Source organism: Nipponia nippon, unplaced genomic scaffold (genome assembly GCF_047370975.1).
Source record: "Nipponia nippon isolate SJK-2023a ecotype South Korea unplaced genomic scaffold, ASM4737097v1 scaffold_6, whole genome shotgun sequence".
NCBI classification, from domain to species: Eukaryota; Metazoa; Chordata; class Aves; order Pelecaniformes; family Threskiornithidae; genus Nipponia; species Nipponia nippon.
In genome coordinates this window covers 16919148-16932585 of record NW_028262380.1, presented here as the reverse complement: position 1 = coordinate 16932585, position 13438 = coordinate 16919148, and the positions used below count along the sequence as shown (strand labels likewise).

The following is a 13438-nucleotide window of genomic DNA, read 5'->3' as shown; positions in this document are numbered from 1 at the left end:
ACCATGGATCTGCTCCAGCTTCGGTGGCAGTCCAATGATGGCAAAGCAAAGGCGCTGTTAGACCCCAGACCTGGTAGAAGGGTTTTGCATTCCTAAATGATTGAATCAAAAAGCAGAGCATAAACCTCATAGGCAACACGCCTTGCATGAGGTTTATTTTTACTGTGTGAATTCAAGCGCTGGAATGTCCTGTACTGATTCCAGAAGGGTTAACGCTTTCATGCCTCGCAGCCTTGCCAGGCGGGACACCCAGTGCTGCGGGTATGGGCTATATCCTCATTTTCTTTATATCTCAGTGACTGAAACAGCCGTGCCCTCCCTGCCTTTCTCAGCTCACCATTTCTTCAGGGGCTTCTTGAACTATTGTTCCCACACATCTTGCTTCTCCTCTCCCTTCCTTGTCCACTCCTGTTCCAAGAAACCTTCAGAAATGCCAGCCAACAGAAGTGTTTAGTCTTATTCCTCCAGCTGCAGCTTAGCTGGCATATGTCTGAAAAGGGTGCGTAGGAGGTGCATGGTATAGTTGGCAATCTATGGTATGGTTGCTAATGCCAGCCATTGTGCTGTCTTTGTGAGCCCAGCTCCCTGGTTTAAGAGTAATGCCATGATAAAGAGGAAGATCCTTCACTACCACTTCCAGGACATGGCTGGAAAGAACACACAGAGGAAGGTGTTCTGCCATTTCATAAGGGGAAAGGCTGCTCCCTTCTCCCCTCCAAACCCGTGACACCACTGCAACAGGCGAGGGCAGGAGGGGATTGCAGCCAGGCTGGCAGACGGCAAGGTGCTCAAATCCACCGTGGCTGAGACCCCCTGCCACCCAGCTCATAGCACCGACGGGGCTCCCCAGCCTGCTACTAGAGGGACCGTGTGAGCCCAGACAATTTCTTCTTCCTGACCTTGGCAAATCAACACTTGTGTTCACAGTTTGGTTTCTCACTTGGGGAAGCATTGCCTTGCATTACCTTAATGAGACAGAGACACCGTTTTAGCTGCTCAGACCAGTTAACAGAAACGCGAGAAGCCACCCATACTGACAAAAGGCAGCACTGCAGGCAGCTGCCTGCTTATGCGCTTCCTGGAAGAATTCAGAGAAAGTGGGAAACATTAGTAGGAACAAATTTGTTTGCTACAACCTGCTTTTGGCTGATCTTCTAAAAAATGTGCTCTTTAACCAGGACTCTAAGGTCCTACTGCTGAGCAACCATGGTCACCTCTTTTAATGCTGCTTTTTAAGCTTTTGAAAGATGGTTGGATAGACCATGTTGTGTTTCCTCCTGGGCCTCTTATGTTCCTTTTTGATGGAAAAACTAAGAGGCCAGTACTGGAAAACTCCTTAAGACTTTTCCAAGGTCTGCTGTCATGTAATTTAATTGGCTTTCGGTTTTCTCCAGTCAATGTCACTTTGGCAAGAGCAGACTAAGACAGTCCTGGTGCCATGTAGACTTCCACATTGTGTCTCCATCCCATATGGGGTTCTTTTCTCCAAAATGTTCCAGTTCTCTTTCTAAAATCACTTTTGCATCTCCAGCCTAGGCAGGGACATTGAACAACTTCTATTTGAAGAGACAAGACAGTTAAAATGCAGAAGAAAAGAAGCGTTTGTTCAGGAACTGAGACAAAGATCGAAACAGCTTGCTCAAGGGTACAGAAGAGCTTTCCAGCAATGAAAGGGCTTGAACTCAGCTACGTGCTCTGTAGCTTTACCATAGAACACTTCCCTTGTCCAGAGAAGCAATAAAGCACCAAAACTGTGAACTCATCATAACCTCAGTTTAATTTTTAAATGGATGTCTTTTAAAAGTAAAAAACCCACATAAGTATCTTCTTCAACCCCTCACTATCCATGGGCTCTGTTTCCCTCTCATATGTGAATGAGAATTAACATTTCTGTAGTTCTAATGAGAGCCCATTACTCAGTGGCATAAACCCATCTCAGCCACCACCACAGATCTATACCAAGCACAGCAAATTTATTCATTAGATTTATCCTATGTTTATTAACAGCCCAGCTCAGAAAAAGAGTCAGTGACAAAAACCATCTGGAATAAACATAATGGAAAACAAACAATGTAATATATTCCGTCACTCCAGCCTAATTACACTGTTTGGTGCAAATACTATCAATCCAAGTGACAATTTACAAGCCGAACTCTTATTAAGGGGAAAAATGAGCTGCGCGGGGAAGCACAAATCAGAGTAACTAATCAACACAGACAACACATTCAGGGATTTAAGAGCCAAGGTATGGTAGTCTTTTATTCCTCCTTGTTTTCAATTTGGGAGACCTGCTGTGATGTTGCAGTACATTATACGTTATATCTACTTATGCAACACTGGGGAGAAGCATGTCTCTGGCTGTTGTCTTATTTTTCATCAGCTACAGCCTGTGACTTTTAGTTTTAAATGCCTTTCTTGTCCTATCATTTAAGCTGGGAGCAAGGTACGCTGTCCCATGCACCAGTTTTCCTTTAAGGCAACTTTCCTCTTTTAGGATATAGTAAAAGCTTGGAATTCAGGAGAAAGTTAGAAAAGGTTGGAGTTCACTAAAAGCAATGCCAATGTGATCTAAACCAAGTTCTTATTGAGTAAATTTGTTCAGCAAGACAAAAAGGAAAAAGATCTCTCCCTCCCATGCAAGCATCTGAACAACACATGGCTGCTGTCCATGATCTGTTTCAGCTTGGAAACTGGAACTGGACTCATTAAATGCATCTGGTGTCCCCAGGGAAGCAAGAGAAAACACTGGCAGCAATGAAGAAAAGATGGTAGAAGCCATCTGAAGCAGAAGTTGGCCAACTACCCCGTCTGCATTAGAACATGAACTTCAAGAACAGCATGAGGCATCTGCATGAGAGCTGAGCCCTCAAAGACATAGCAAAGTGATACAGTGCTATAATATGTAACATACTGTCAATTTGGGGAAAATACACCCATAATCTGGAAAATACCACCTCAGGCCAACAGGAAAAACTTAAGACCTCATTACAACAAGGGGCAACAAGCTAGCATTACAGTGAAATCAATATGAACAAATATACTCACAGCCCTGACCACAGAAGTGTGGTCAGAACTTCCATAAATGTTACCAAAATACGACTTATATAATCCTGCACTGAAAAATTCCCTGTTAGTGAGGAGATGCTGGAGGAGGGTTTTTAATTCTTTCTGCGGGAAAAAAACAGAGTAAGAAAGAGCTACACTGAGGGGGACAAAGATGTCAAAAGACCTACATATTGCTTTATCTGCCATAAGGAGGGAGATCACCAGTCACCACCATCCCATGTGCCAAAGTGCCTCTCTGGAACATCACATTCCTTCCTTGCCTGCAAGATAAAATGAAGCCAGGGTCCTTGTCCTTTCACACTTTGCAAATGGCCATGTAACTCAAAGACTTTCTATCATGGGTTTGTCTTGGAAACAACATTTATCTCATGAAAAGGCATTTCATATTTCTCCCTGAACTGATTTATTCTGGAACAGGGTCTAGTGCTCTGTAGACCCTTAAACATAGCTTATTCTCAACCATAACATAGGCTTATTCTCAACCAGAAGGCTGATAATGAGCAAGATTTTGTCATCGTTCATGTGTATGAAAAATGTCCAAAACTCTGTTTCTGCGCCTGCTGTTTTCAGATAGAAATAATAAGTGTGACATCCTTTTCTCCTTGAAGAGGTGATGTCATAGATGTGGCCACAACAGGATGTTTCTTCATTTAAGAGGCAAGGTGCAAATTAGAGAAATACACCCCTGAGAATTTTTAAATTTCAGTGATTCATAAAAGCCAAAAATTTTATTTCCAGTTAACTGTGGATCCATCTCTCCAGAGCCTTACTGCATCATCTGTATTAGCATGCAAATCAAGATGACTTAGCTGTTACTGGATAATTTCAAATGTGATATTCACAGCATAGGTGCACTATTGGGATGGTCTTTGGCAACACCTTCACCCAAGCATCTCTGCATGCTGATGTCATCATTCTCTTCCCTCACGTGCTGAGTCCACGCCTACGCTTAAAAACCAGTGTATTCAAGTCATCTGTCAAACCCCACAGGTATTGTGTTCATATATGTCTCTCTTCCTCACCTTAACTACTTTGCTTCAAGCAGAAACCTCCAAAAGTTGTTTTTTTTTCCTTTGATTCCCACCTGGGCTATAGGAATTTAAATAATGTTCAAAAGCAGGTGTAGATAAAAGAAGGATGACTCCCCATTTGTAGATTACAAAAAACCAGGAGTATGTGGTGTCTGTCAGTAATTATAATGATAAAATACCTTAATTTTCAGTTTATATGGATTCTAACCGTCTTGTTCTATGACTATTGGTGCTCAATCTGACTAGGGAATCTGAACATTTTCTTTCCTGAACAAAGAATGGCCATGAATACAGAGCATTTTCTTTAAGGAGCAGAACACAGCAGCCATAATATGGTCAACCCAACATGGTCACATAGTGTCCAAATCTTCAGCTTTGTAACTGGGAATTATTCTGCCCTTCTGGGCTGCTTAGATGTGTGTTGTTGCTCTCCTGAACCTTGAAGAGTTTATGTAATCCTCCAGGATTCCCTAGTTGGATTTTTTCCTCTGAGGGAGGAGATTCAGGGGACATGCTAATGACACTGTGCAGGTAGGTGAGAGGATGTTCATGCACTGAGGCAATGATCAGGGTGTGCTGGCAGTGCCCTTTGTGTTGCAACCATGTGATGCTCAATCTGATTCCCCATTGCCACAAAAAAACCCAACAATCAGTCCCAATGCTTTCTTGTGACTTGCTGCATTGTCACCTTTTCCCACGTATTCCACCAAAGGCTTTCCGTGCTGTCAAGGGTCTGAACTACTGATAACTGCCAAAGTCAATTTGTGGTGAACACTGAATTTTTTCTCAGTGTTATCAAGGACCTTGCAGGGACAAGGTAGCCGAGATACTGAGCTATCTTGGTGAACTATCTATCAACAGCCCCTCAAGGCAGAAACTACTTGCTAGAGCATCAGCTGATAAACCAAAAGGGAGATGAAGTTCAGAGAAAGAATTGTTTTAATTACCGCATGGCCTGCTTCACCATTATTTTAGAAAAAGGTGGATGCAAATGTTACATGAATGTAATTGCAGATTTCAGGAAACATCTTAAAAGCTACAGATGAAACCTTAAAAATATAACAAAAATAATTCCCTCTGGAATATGAATACAAGCAGATTTCCCCCCCACAACTACATTTAAGATATCAAGTATGTTAGTTACTTCACTGAACTTCAGAAATGGGCAGTCACTTAAAGATAGGTTGCATTAGCTAACAGCTGTTGATAACTAAGGATGACAGCATCTGTTCCAGAAGGTTGATTTTCCTACAAGCAAAAAGGCTTTGCTCCCATTGCAACCCTCCATTGCAGCGGCTTGCTTAGAGCAGCTTCCAGACTAGATTCCGTCTGCAAACTGGGATGCCACTGCACTGCTTCCTTGCAAGCCAAGAGCTTTTCCATTACTGGAAGCACAGTAATGGTAACTGTCTGGGTTCTCCATACTGGTCACCTCTGGATGTTTTGCTACTTATGGTCCTTCGCTGTCTGTTTTGCTGATTGTGTTGTACAACATTTAGGTTGGGAGCTTTCTGTCAGGCTTGGAGGGTTTGTTTCTACTTCTGACCCTAAGAGAAGACTATAGGCACACAGCAGCACAGCAAGGATTAAGAGCTGTTTTCCTTCCTTCTTTACAAAGAACGTGTTTATTTATGGATGACCATGAATGGACACATATTTACAGAATTCAGGAGAACTACCTGGAGTTTTCTGTATCTTCACAGACTTTCCAGTATGATCTCAATTCAATAGTTGTTGAGTCTTGCCTCAGTCCTCACATCTGTAAGCCCAAGAGGTGGTATTCAGAGAAATAAATACATATGTGCTGAGGTGTTGCACCAGACCAGTAATGGATAATAGGGCTCCACAGAGAGAGAGAGATATCTTGAGATAGATACAAGAGAAGTCTGGCACGCATCAGAATGCAATCTCTTCATATCATTGCAAGGATTTATCTAGGACAGCCTCTCTCTGAGTTACGTTGCTGTCAGGTAGCAGAGTGCTGCCTGCAGTTTTCGAAGTGTTTGAACATTTGCGGCCTTTAAACAATTAGAATTGTCAGAAAGACAGACAGCCCATCAATCAGAAGTTTTCACAACTCCTTCTCATTTGTATGTAGATTTCTAAACCTCAATTTGTCAAATAATAGACTATAAAATAGAACCCTTCAACAATTTCCTTTTTTTTCTTTTCTTTTTTTTTTTCTTTTAAACCCTACAGCATTGGATACAGAAGAGATCTTAAAACTTTCAAAGTGGAACTGAAGGAACTGCTCTCTTTGGTCAAAGTAATGGTTCTGTTAGTCCACTGTTGTCTTGGGTAATGACCAGTCCCAGAAGACGTCTGGGTGAGGAAACTACCAGGAAATGCACAGCTAGTCAAGGCAGTAATTAAAGTAGCCATTAGCCTTGGGCAACAGACTACAAGGGTCAGCAGCCTGCATGCTTTGCTGGCATGTGGACTACTTTGGTTGTACCTGCAGAGATGGTGATTAGCCACTACAGTCCAAACAGCGGACTTCAGGACCTTTCTCCATCCTAAGCCTTCTCTTCTCCAGCAAGGCTGAACACCAGCCGTGGTGCTGTGGAGTAAAGACAGGCTGATTGGAGATGCAAAAAGAGGAAAACCTGTATTCTGGGACAGCCTGTTAGGGTTTACTGTTAACCCCTGTTAGGGGTTACTGTATCCTGGAGAAGTGAGAAAGGAAAAGGTTCCCAGAGAGGATGGAGAAAGAGAAAATAGGGAGGGAAAGAGCATATCCTGCGTCACTGCTGAGCCCTTCTAGCACCCCTCCAGCACCACTAACCCTTCAACAGCCCCATGCCTTCTCAAAGGTCGAAGCAAAAACACCAAAGCTTGTTGGAAATGAGGATTTCTCTTCTTTCAAGTCAGGCTGGTGCCTTGTGTAAGTACTGAGTTCATGCAATAACGTATCTTATGTCATAATTAACAAAGCCTTCGACAATCTGTGAAATAAACCATTCTTAAGATCAACTAATTCATGTTTAAACAGTTCTCACATATCACAGGCTGTCTGAAGAGATTTCTTTAAAAAACAAACTCTTCAAGTCTGAAAGTCAAGTGAAGAGGGAGAAAAGAAATAAAATTTTTAGAGCAGTAAATGAATATCCAATAGCAAAACATTTGGATCAAATCTGTTTATCTGGCTTCTTTTCCTTGAAAGAAAATGAGAGTTATCTTATTCGAGATTTATTCTTTCCATTTGTGTTCCCAAATTTATTCCTGGTCTAAGATCTTATGTTCTTAGATTCTCCACTCATTGAATTTCATAGCTGTACCTCCTGAAAAATGAAATTTTAGAATAAGAAAGATCAAAAGACTTTTTCTCAGTTATTTCCATAGGCACTGCATTATTTCCTCTGGGAAATTTTGCAAGAGGAAGATTTCAGCCTGCTCACAGTATACATTAGCGTGAGAATGCAATTCACAACCGGCGCAGCTCCTTTGACTCTTTTGGTTGCTTGTTTGCTTTGAGTGAGCTCAGACTAGCACATTTCGCAGTTGGTTTGCAACTTGAAAACACAAGTTGAGTAATGGGGTGAAAATATCTAACAACAAATAATCCTGAAAAACATGTGGTTTATTGGTTTGCAAGCTAGGAAGTGACATCAAGGATGGAGACATGGATACTTTTCATTTAATGCATTGGTTCTGCATAGTAAGACAGAATACCTTCCTCCCCATAAAATATACACGACAAAGTATTTAAAGATGTTCAAATTCAAAGCCATAACCATCTGCTTATCACAGACATCTGTTGCTTCAAAGCAAAGGGCCATATGAAAGGTTCAGAAAGCTTTAGAGCTCAAAAGATGCATTTGCCAAGAGACTAATGGAACACATGAATATACATAAATTCCAAAAATATAACAAACTGCTGTTTTGTCCCTGGAGTGCACTTATACCAGCTAGGTATGTAAGAGCTGAGTTGCAAAGAAAAGAATAATAAAAGAGTTACCTCAGCTCTTACCCATATCTGTACTGAAAATTACACTTTTTGTCACTCTCCAAATACTCCCGAAAAGCAACACTTTCTTCCTCCATCAGCAGAGGAGTCTGACTTTCACACTGACCCCCCTATCTCTCTGAGTCGCTCCTGCCAATGCACCTTCAAAACATGGTTGTTTCCACCCTGCAACCTTCTTTCTACAGAGCCTTTCCCCATTCTCACTTAGGAAGGTGACATCCCAGCTTCACCAGGAGCAACACGCGGCAGCTCCACAGCCCTGCATGTCTATTGATTTCCTTGCCATTTTTGGCACCCAGGTCTGCCTGGCTGGCTGAAGTCAAGGAGAGCCTTCCCATTGACTTCAATGAACCACGGGCTTCTCCCTTAATGGACAGTGCCCCTTTTCCCACATGGCTCTTGCATTGCCATGGAAATGAAGGTCAACAGGAGGGCTGGGAGCGGTAACAAGCTCTTTGGGGCAGCGACTGTGTTCCTCGGAGCACCTGATGCAAGAGGCAATTGCGGTGACGTATCTGCAGTAAATAAAGTTGGTATTGCCCTGTGGGTATGTGCCAGATTTCCACTGTGAGGCTTGGGGGACAGAGTTTGCACCTTGCAGACCTGTGGATCTGGAGGGAAGGACCTGCTAAAAGTTACTGGGAGCTGGGAAAAAGTGTGAGCCAACTAGAAGGTGCAAAGTCAGAGGGATTACGTACTTTTGGAAAGGTTGCAAGGAATGCAAAGGGGCTAGAGGCCGGCTGGACAGGAAGATACCGGGAACCCTGAGTACATTAAATTTCTGTCTCAGGTTAATACCACCTGTACCTGGTCAGTGGAACTAATCAAGCTTCCTGGCACAACAGCCAGTTTCCATTGACTTATTACCCTTTCTGCATATGTGCGGCCATCAAAAGGGCAGGGAGGCCCTCAGATAGCAACACGAATTTGGGATTTCAATGCCTGTCTGCCAGGCCTTTCGATGCCAATACGTACATGAACTGCACAGAGAACAAGGAAATATTTCATGACCTTAAATTACATTGTGAAGCTCAGAGAAAGTTGATCCATCCCCTGCAATAATCCCCAAATAACCATACAGAAAGTGATTAACTTAAATATGAGCATGAACGTCAAGATATATTTTATAAAGCAATCAAAATTTTTCTTCTGTCATTTAATGTTCCTCTTAGTCACATAATCTGTGACCTCTTAAACCTCACTATAAAGCACATAAAATCCCACAAGACCACAAGTTCAACGTGGGGGTTACACACCACTTTTGGGTTCACTGATGCCACTTTATAAACCACTCTTCTGCTCTTTGTTTTCCTTTGCACAGGTTTTGCATTTTACTGCCAGCTTCCCATTGTCCTTGAAATCAGAGTAACAAGAAATCGAAGAAATCAGACAGTTCTCTGTGCCGATCACAAACAGACAATAGAAATTGTTGGTGATGATAGGAAAAACAAGCAGAGCCTTCCCGAGCTGCCTACAGATTCTGCTCCTCACACTACTCACAAGCAAAACATTTCTAGAAAGGTAAGTTAGTTAGTTATTGTGCCGACATACGCGCATTATTCAAAGCAGCAGCAAGACAACAACATTACTAGTATTAGGAAATTCATCTCAAGTTTAGTTTATCTCAGAGTTTTTATGAGGCAAGAGAATATACAAAGTTTGCTTCAGCAAAATAAAGCCCTTTACTTACATGGCTTGCAAGAGCTTCCAGCAGCTGGAGTCTCTGAATTGCAGAGCATGCAGATATTGTGCTTTGCTGAAAGCCCCCTAACTTTGACACTGGAGACGGCACATAACTCACCGCTGCTTCAGATTGATAAATAATTTCCTTTAAAAACACTCTCACATGTTTTTTTATCAGTGGTGCACACTGACAGGAGACTGCAAAGCAGAAAGCCTCTCTGGTGTTATGAGGAAAGAGTTCCCTCTCAGATGAATCCAAAAAAAAAAGGAGTCCTGGACCTCGACAACTAGAATAAATCTACTATATCTGCTGGCTCTTTTCTGAATGCATACTTGAGCAGTAACATAAGAGTGAGCGATCGGAGCACAGAAACTGTGGCATGTCATGCTCTATACCGGTAGGGTATGTGAGCAATGCTTCCAGCGCAGGCACAGCAAAATGAAAACACAGTGCGTGTTTTCAGCTTTTATTTTGTTCACATATGTTAAAAATAAAAGAAAGATGACAGGCTTCTCTATTTCAGTTCACAGCTCCCAAGTGGCAGCGCTCTCAGCCCTGTCCCCTCTGCTGAGGTTCCTTGTGTTCCAGATGAGGTTACTGCTGACTTTCTATTTCAAACCTCGGTTTTCTGAGAATCTCTGAATCTCAGCCAGGAAATGTAACCCAGGCTGAAGTTTAGCATTTCGGACATCATAAATGCAACGAATCGCCTGCCAGCAAAATGAGCGTTTTTCAGTTGTTTTTTTTTTTTCTCCTTCAAAAGATCTGTTTACTTCTTTTTGTTCTCCCTCACTTCTTTTTTCCCTCTCTCTCTCTTTCCTTTGGTCTACATAAACTTATCAAACTTCATAAAAACTAGCATAGCTTTTGGAACAAGTCCTCAGTAGAACAAATAGTGAGATGAATATGAAAAGCAAGATAATGATGTAGCTTAAAATAGGTAAATGTAAGGTTTCAGCATAGAAGAACTTCCCTGCTCCATTGTAAAATTATATTTACAAGAAAAAAGACATTACTTTAAATATAGTCATTCAATTCCCAGACAATGAGGACAGAGGTTTTATGGAGAGGATGAAGAAAACCCCATATTTTAGGCATAATAAAAGGAGTAGCAAAGAGATAAGAAAGAAAGAAAATCGAAGTCCTAATTCATTCCATTGTGTTCAGTTGCAAAAGAGAGAAAAGGGAAACAAACTTACAGTCTAAAATCAAACTTTAAAATATAGTAAATGCAATATTCCTGGCTTTATGAAACGTAAAGATAAAAAAAAGCCCTCAAAACTTTTAATAAGCATTTCTAGCTTAAGGAAATAATAGTTCTTAATGAAGAATGATCAAATGGTCTCTTTTGTCTAATGTGTTATTCCCCTTGTGTGACAACGGACTTGAAAAATCCCCTACACATTTTATATGGGTGTTATCGAGGTTTTTCTTGAACCTCAGACTTGGGGTAAGCTTTTGGTTTTGGTTCTTTTTTTTGCAACTTTATTAAGACACTAAAACACATGTACAACTTCAGAGTTGTTTATGGCTAATTAAATTGCCTCTCCCAGTTGTAGGTGACTAGTAGCAGTGATATGCTGTGCTGAATGAGAGAAATCTCAATTTCAATTTAGTTTCCATTTATATCCACTTCCCTTGTCAAGTACTGAAACTCTTAAGTCGACAATAAATTAATTTTCACTCTTTTGGGCTCTTCCTGCTGTTTTCCCCTTCCCTTTCTCCACTAACATTTTCAAAATACGAGGCATTATCAAACCATATAGGTATATCTTGAATTTCAAAGTATTGGCATTGATTTTTTTTTTTTTTAATTAAAATTCATGTTTGAAAGCTGTTGCTTTAAAACTAGTGTGGGTGCAAGTGGTGTTCTTCAGATACCAAAACACCTTTTCTCCGCAGTGGGCTCAAGTCTGGTACCTAGGGCTTATTTACGTAGGTCGGTGCTGAACGCCCCTGCTCCTGCTGAGCCACGCATGGGCGAGCCTGTTGTCACCTGCCGTGCTAGCTCTCTTCCCTTTCTGCTAAGCCACCAGCAAGCGTATGTTTTCTCTCTCTCTCCCAGTTCAACTTTTCTATTTTTAGAAAATAGCTCGGATTTTTGACTTTTAATCTTGTTTTATGATGCGGAGGCCTTGTGACCTGCTTCGTAGAAACAAGGCTTGGCACAAAGGGGACTCGCACACGGCTGGGTTTCAGACAGCAGCCCCATGAGTGGGGCGTATCGGGGTCCAATCCAGCTTTCTGGCTGTAATTACAAGAGGCTAAACTTCAAAACCTGCTTGGAGCTATTACCTGCGTTTTTGTGAAGTGTTTTGAAACAAGCAGAATATATACCTAACTTCTTAGAACCAAATCTTGTTGTTTTTCAGTCCGGACATCTGAAACACACCACTAATTTGAGCGCCAGCTAATTACCCCAGGCGTGACTTGGTTTCTGCCCCAGGGGTCTGGCTTTCGCCTGAGGAAGCACAAGCAGTCGGGCAGGGCACTTGCAGCTCCCCGTGCACGGACTGTGTCGTTTCTCCCCCAGCCCGTTTCAGCCACAACACAGCTGTGTAAGCCCTGCAAGGCTTGGGGCACTGCATTTTACTGTGGCCACATGCAAGTGTCTCCCAACTGGAGGCAGTGGTAGTCTCTGAAAATATCATCTGCTTTACTGAGTATTGTATATGCATTCACAGACTTTTATATAGGAGTTAAGAAAACAGTTCACAAACTAAGGGTCACGGTTGCAATTGCAGTTGTGAATATGAAAGTGGAAGCTTGGCCAGGACCCCAGAAGATGTAAAGCATGCAGAAATGTATGAGACCTGTCAGGTGAAGTCCATGTCATGACCTAACACATCAAAAACTTTAAAACCTTTTTTATTTTTTTTTTCCTGGTAGAAGTGTAGACCCTTATATGTAAATTAAAGTCTTATGTTTCTCATTTATCTCTCCAACACTGTCCAGAAGATTGGTTGGGTTGTGCTGCCTGCGGGCTGGGAGCGCTGCTCTGCTGGCATGACGCCGTGCGGTACCTCTGAGACCCTGAGAAAGGAGGTTCCTATGCCTGATGTGACACAGTCCATTAAACTAGCTTGATCAGACTTTGTTTTGAAATTGTCTGATTTTACGCACAGCTTTAAAAAATTTGGGCATCACAGGGATACACACCCCAGTAGCTGTTATTTCCAATGTCAGCTCACCAGGCTTTTACAAAGCCCACATTTTGTTAGTGAGAGGTGCAACATACACAGAGTCAATAGGAACCACAAGGCTCGGTTTCGCTATTGCGTGTAACGGCTGGGCCAGAAGGACTGAAACACTGCTTCAGTGGCAATGTGAGATGACATGGCAGGTAAACGGGAACTAGAGAGCACATTTCCCAATATGGTAAAGTGTCATTACCTTTAGATGGTCATCTGGAAATAAACCATGCCATTGATGGGCTCCGTGGAGGTACAGTGCTGCCTAAAGGCACTTACACTGTTTCTAGGGTCAGGGGCCACAAGTACTTTTGGTGGAGGCATTGAGCTGCCCTGAATCAGTTCAGTCCATCACGGCTTCGTTGGTCTGTCGCTGATGGAGGCAAGCTGTCTCCTGCAGCGCTACCTCGGGAGTGTGCACCATGGTTTCCAGTGCTCCAAGAGGACGTATTTGTGGAGGTGCAGCATTAGAACAGAATCACAGGAGTAATTTGCATTG

At 42.2% G+C, this 13438-nt stretch overlaps 1 protein-coding gene across 2 annotated transcripts in view; it reads right to left on the bottom strand.

Annotated features, from left to right (window-relative positions):
• The window catches only part of C1QTNF7 (C1q and TNF related 7), a 50951-nt gene that overhangs the window by 26455 nt on the left and 11058 nt on the right, over positions 1 to 13438 (bottom strand). Inside the window, exon 1 of one of the 2 annotated variants that reach the window (XM_087737003.1) lies at positions 9755 to 9904. The exons of the other annotated variant lie outside the window; for it this stretch is intronic. The gene's annotated coding sequence lies outside the window, so the exon portion shown is untranslated. Of the gene's footprint in view, positions 1 to 9754; positions 9905 to 13438 lie in introns of those variants that run through there. 2 annotated transcript variants of the gene reach the window in all.